At 34.6% G+C, this 5082-nt stretch overlaps 1 long non-coding RNA gene and 6 other non-coding genes across 7 annotated transcripts; all 7 read left to right on the top strand.

Annotated features, from left to right (window-relative positions):
- The first annotated feature begins 1179 nt into the window (after positions 1-1179).
- Positions 1180-2701, top strand: LOC113311009. The gene is made up of 2 exons (XR_003341521.1): positions 1180-1411; positions 2119-2701. It is a non-coding gene; the product is annotated as an uncharacterized LOC113311009 (long non-coding RNA).
- Positions 1753-1898, top strand: LOC113314687. Its single transcript, XR_003342568.1, has one exon. It is a non-coding gene; the product is annotated as a small nucleolar RNA snoR136 (small nucleolar RNA).
- On the top strand, positions 1928-2023 carry LOC113314625. The gene has a single exon (XR_003342505.1). It is a non-coding gene; the product is annotated as a small nucleolar RNA R64/Z200 family (small nucleolar RNA).
- Positions 2702-3000: 299 nt separating the features above from the next.
- Positions 3001-3109, top strand: LOC113314616. Its single transcript, XR_003342495.1, has one exon. It is a non-coding gene; the product is annotated as a small nucleolar RNA Z103 (small nucleolar RNA).
- An 80-nt stretch (positions 3110-3189) lies between these two features.
- LOC113314485 lies at positions 3190-3312 on the top strand. The gene has a single exon (XR_003342426.1). It is a non-coding gene; the product is annotated as a small nucleolar RNA SNORD14 (small nucleolar RNA).
- A 981-nt stretch (positions 3313-4293) lies between these two features.
- On the top strand, positions 4294-4437 carry LOC113314665. The gene has a single exon (XR_003342545.1). It is a non-coding gene; the product is annotated as a small nucleolar RNA snoR135 (small nucleolar RNA).
- A 338-nt stretch (positions 4438-4775) lies between these two features.
- On the top strand, positions 4776-4857 carry LOC113314524. The gene has a single exon (XR_003342457.1). It is a non-coding gene; the product is annotated as a small nucleolar RNA SNORD25 (small nucleolar RNA).
- Positions 4858-5082: the final 225 nt, after the last annotated feature.

The following is a 5082-nucleotide window of genomic DNA, read 5'->3' as shown; positions in this document are numbered from 1 at the left end:
GCCGATGAGTAGAATTTAGATTGCATAGACTTTCACAATTGAGAAACCTTAACAATTGTTTTAAGGTTTCACTAGTTGCTCAAGAAACTAGTAACCCAAGAGCAGTGTCCATCGAGAACAAAAGGAATACGAGATTGCGATTCTCCAACTCGCTTAACCATACATCTTTAACAAATTTCATGCATAGATTGGTAGTTTTGACACTGTTATTCGGTTGCTTCCTTTCTCTTGCAAATTATCTTCTTATTTATGATCCATGACTTTTGAACGAAAGATGGTTTCTTTTTAGTTATCGATCTTCCATGATTCTGACACTGGTGCTAAGAAAATCCGTAAAACATACACATATACGTACTGGAACTTGGAAATTTGCCAAAAACAAACCGATTGCGAAAAACTGAGAAATTTCCATAAAATAGTAAAAAGGGACACTACTAAAATTCGGACACCCCTTGGTTTTGTAGGATGGATGGCCTAGACACATAATTAGGGGTGAGCATTTGGACCGTAATTCACGGATTTAACCGGGACAAACCGTTCACTTACGGATGGATTCCCGGACCGTTTGTTAATGAGTTGGATGCGGATGAAAATTTTGAAATCCAACGGACAACGGATCAGGTCGGATGCAACCTTGAAATCCGTTGGACATCCATATCCGTTAAATTAAGGGATAGTTCTAGAAAATACTATGGATCATTTAGGAATTTTTAAGATTTTTGCTTGGAGTGTTGTACATGACATATTTATATTTGTATACATATATAGGATATGTGGGTTTTATAAGGAGTCATTTGTGTCGGCTTATTTTCTTTACTATAAATTTTAACTAAAACAAATCCATTGGATTATCCGCATCCAATCCGTCCATTCGTGCATCCATTGGATGCCAAATCCGTTGGATATGGATTGGATGCGGATGCCAAATTTAAAATCCGTAGTGCAATGAATTGGATGCGGATGAGGCGAAGACCGGTCCATACCGGCCCATGCTCACCCCTACACATAATGGCCCCTCAAAAATTTCAAAGTAACCGATCATGACTGGGCTGAAACAACATTCCAAAGTAAGCCAAAGCCCAATAAGTGAATGAGGGTAGTTTAGTAATAACAGTACTCGCCATTCATTTTAGGGTTTGTCTTTCTGAACAAGGAAAACAATCTCATCCGTCAAACCACATCTCTCCCCTATCTATATATTCACAACCCAAGTTCCCCTGAATCTCATATCTCTCTCTCTCTTATTAGGGTTTCTCGAAACTTCCCATAGAGTTCCAGAAAAGCTTAATATTAATATCAAATTAGGGGTTTCGATTTGTAACTCAAAAATCATGGCTGGAGGAGGAAATTTCATTGGTAGAGTTATGTCTTATGTTGTTAATGAATTAGTCGTTAATGGCTTAGCAAACAGGTATAATCTCTGATTAAACGCATATTTCCGTTTTTTAGTTTTGTCATAGGCTTCTTTAATCTGGTCGACAGGATTTCTTCAGTACCTGATTGACTCGTTCCCTTGAAGCGATATTAATTTGTTGCACTAGATATCTTTTATTAATCTCGGTCGCTCAATTGTTGCGATTGAGAAAACGTTTAGAGCATAAATATTCAAACAATAGATCTTTTGATGTATTACTTTTAATCAAATTTTTGATTGGTTGCCGATGATGATCAAGTAGAATTTGTTATGATAGCGGAGATGAATTATACTAAGGGGCTGAGGCATATTGAGTTGATTTGTTTGATTTTGTGTTTTTAGCTTCATCTGTTCTATGAACATTGTTGTAGCTAGGTTAATCAATTCTAGTGGCATATTTTTGTGGTGAAGCGATAAAAATTTGTTGCCCTCGCTATCCGGTGCTTCTTGCTATGTTGCATTTGGACGTTGGGTAACTACATTTCTTTGTCTGGTTAATAGAATTTTGTAATAGTTCTGCAAGGATGATTTATGAAATTTTCACATGTCAGACTTCAGAGGTTTTGGAAACAAGATCTATGAGAAGACATTTCATTATTCTGAGCAGACAACAAAACAAATTGTTTATATAGTGAAAATTGTTTTTCAAAGATGTGTTTGTAAGAATGGATTCTGATATGCCACTATACTGTTTGTCTTAACAGTGTTGCATTCCAGAGGTTTGCTGTTAGGACATCAAAGAGAATTGAAACTGTACAAAATCTAGCTGCAAAGAAGAAACAAGAACTCACGGAACAAGTGAAGGATATTTCTAAGAATTTCAAAGAGTGATAAGTATGGCCAAGTAATATTTTCTGTTTTTTGTTGGTAACTCTCTGTATATGAAGTGAAGTGACTCAAATTGTTCTTTTTACGTCTGGATTGTAAAGAATGGGCTCCCTTTTGTTGAACAATGGAGCTGATACATTATAATAAGATAGATAAATTGATTGGTCTGCAAACCTTACATGTAAGGTTATTTTAATCATTTTGGTAAAGGAAGTTTCATTGTAGTTTTATGTTGTTACTGTTGTTGGATTACAATCCAGATAGAATAAGGTAATTTTTGTAGGCTTCTTAATCTGGTCAGCAGGATTGTTTATGGTTCCTGGTTGACTCGTTCCATGAAGCGATATGTATATTTCAATTGTTCTTAGTAATAAGCTGTACTGGAATAAAGATAATACTTTTTCCAGTTTGAAATAGTTGATTACATCTTTTACATAAAAATATATTATTTTTTTGGTCTTTTGCATTGTAGTGGTGTTTTGCATTCTGCTGCTGTTCCCTTCACTAAACAACTCTCTCTTTCCATCTCATTTGGCTTCATTATCTGGTCATTGTTGATATTAGTTCTCCATGACTGCTTCCCTTGAAGCAAAATTATTTTGTTGCTCTAGTTAATCTTTAAATTGTCTGCTCAATTATTGCATTTGGGATTTTCTTTTTATTGTTCTATTCACTTCAAAATATTTTTGTCCCTAGCCTTGTATCTATACTTGTTTCTAGTCATGCCCTATCTATTTTTTTGGGGGGGAAATGTTATGACGGAGGTGATGATCCTTTCCCCAGCTGATCGACCAAGATTATAATGTGCGTTTTGTTTAAATCTCTTTCTCAACAGAAGAGGTTTTCCAAGCCAGTACTCTGATCCATCCATTTTTCTCGTCGGAAACATATATTTTACCACATAATTTTTTGTATGATGTTTTCTTTTGTCCAAAATTCAGGTTTGTTGTTTATGATGATAAATCTAAGGCTTGTTTCTCAAGAAAATTCGCAGTTGCCGACTACTAAGAGCTTTCGCCTTTCGCCTGAGAGTTAATGCTGCTTTTTTCCTTCCTTGGATGTCTGAGACACTTCTCTTTGCTATTCATTTCCTTCTATAGTACTATTTAATCAATCTCAACTGTCTTCATTTTATCCCAATTGATCTTCAAATCCAGCAATTGAGGTAAAATTACAAGTGTGTTGATGATGATAAGTACTTTTGTTTTTTGTTTCAGTTTTTTGTTTCAACTTGATTTTTTCTGATATTTTCTATACAAATGCACAAGTACAAGTAATCCAGATTAAATAGGGCTAATGATGATAAAGGTTGCCCATGTGATTTTATCAATGATCTGAATGTTACACACACTGAAGCCTTGTTGCGTTCTAGATTGTTGTTTTTGTGAGAATTATCTTATTTGATTATTTTACATAAAGTTTTTGTGTTTGTTTATGATAAGCAAAAGCACACAGTTTAGTACATTTAAGTTTTCCATGAAAAATCTGTTCCTTCTTTTTTCTCATGTAAATCTACAAGCTGTTTTGTTTTCCCGGATAGCACATTCGAAGGCTTACAGGTGACATTTATCATAAAGACCTGATAAGCTCAAAAGTTGTGCAAAATCTTTCTAGTCATTCTGTTTCTATCCTCTTGTGCTAGGTTTTTTGTAAACTTTTACATTTGGATCCTTCGTAGAAAGACGAACATTATGAAGATTATAATTATATGTAGTTCACTATTAATGCTAGCTATTGCTTCATATCTGTGAACACGTCATTTTCAATGTAAAATCTAGGCTATTAATTCTGTTGCAGTGGGAAAATCTTGGGTCTTTTTGGTAAATCAAGCATCTTGCCCCAAATGTCCTATTTGGACAAATTGCTATTAGGAGAAGATTATTTATTTATTTAGTATTGTTGATTATAATTTTAGAGTTAACGAATTTATTATGCAGAGATGTTTGTGTATTGGAGTTATCTGTGAAACTGAGTTTTGTTGAAGTTGTGCAGTTGAGTTTTATTAGGTTGTGTGTACTTTTATTTTGTTGATAGTTTTGGAGGTATTTTAAAATGCAGAGATATGTGTGTATCCGAATTGTGCTTCAAATGCCTTTCATCGGAAAGAATTCTCTGCAAAATTGATTTTTGGTGAAGGTGGGCAGTTGAGTTTCATGCAATCTATTGACTTATCAACAATCATTTTCTCCACATCATTTCCATATTGATTTTTTGGTAGGATTTGTGAGTTATGCTCACATTGCTCTTGAAATTTCTGTCAGATGCTGTTTCAGTTTGAACTGGAATCCCGTGATGATGTTTGTTTTTACAGATCATTTTAATGATGATGTTTGTTTTTACATATCATTTGGCTTCATATTATGGTTCTGTTGACACAAAATTATGTTGTTGCTCTAATTATTCTCTTCTTTTCATTTTCAAGTTGTTTTGTTTTGAGAAAGTTTTTGTAAACTTCAACATTTTGGAAACTCTCTTTTGTGGTTGGTCTTTTGATTCTTGAAAAGTGGTTGGGTAAATTTAGTTTCGGGACTGTGATGCTGATGATGATTACACATAGACCTGTAATGATTGCGGAGATGACCGCAGAACTTGAACATCTAAGGGGCTGAAGCATATTTGTCCTTAGAAACACTTTAATATTTGTTATTGTTTTTGGAGGTTATTATTTGAAATTTAGCTTTTACTTCCAATGGGTACCGAGTTTTCCCATGCTTCTTTTTTTTGAGGGGAGTGTTGTGTTGGAGGTGATGATCATTTCCTGAACGTTTGCAGTTGCCCACTAAGAGCTTTTTGCCATGCTGCCAATTCAAAAGGCTCTATGTCTGAGTCAACAGCGGCTT

The sequence above is a fragment of the Papaver somniferum genome, chromosome 9 (assembly GCF_003573695.1).
Source record: "Papaver somniferum cultivar HN1 chromosome 9, ASM357369v1, whole genome shotgun sequence".
In the NCBI taxonomy this organism is placed as follows: Eukaryota; Viridiplantae; Streptophyta; class Magnoliopsida; order Ranunculales; family Papaveraceae; genus Papaver; species Papaver somniferum.
The sequence above is the reverse complement of the archived record's forward strand: the minus strand, read 5'-3'. Positions and strand labels throughout refer to the sequence as shown.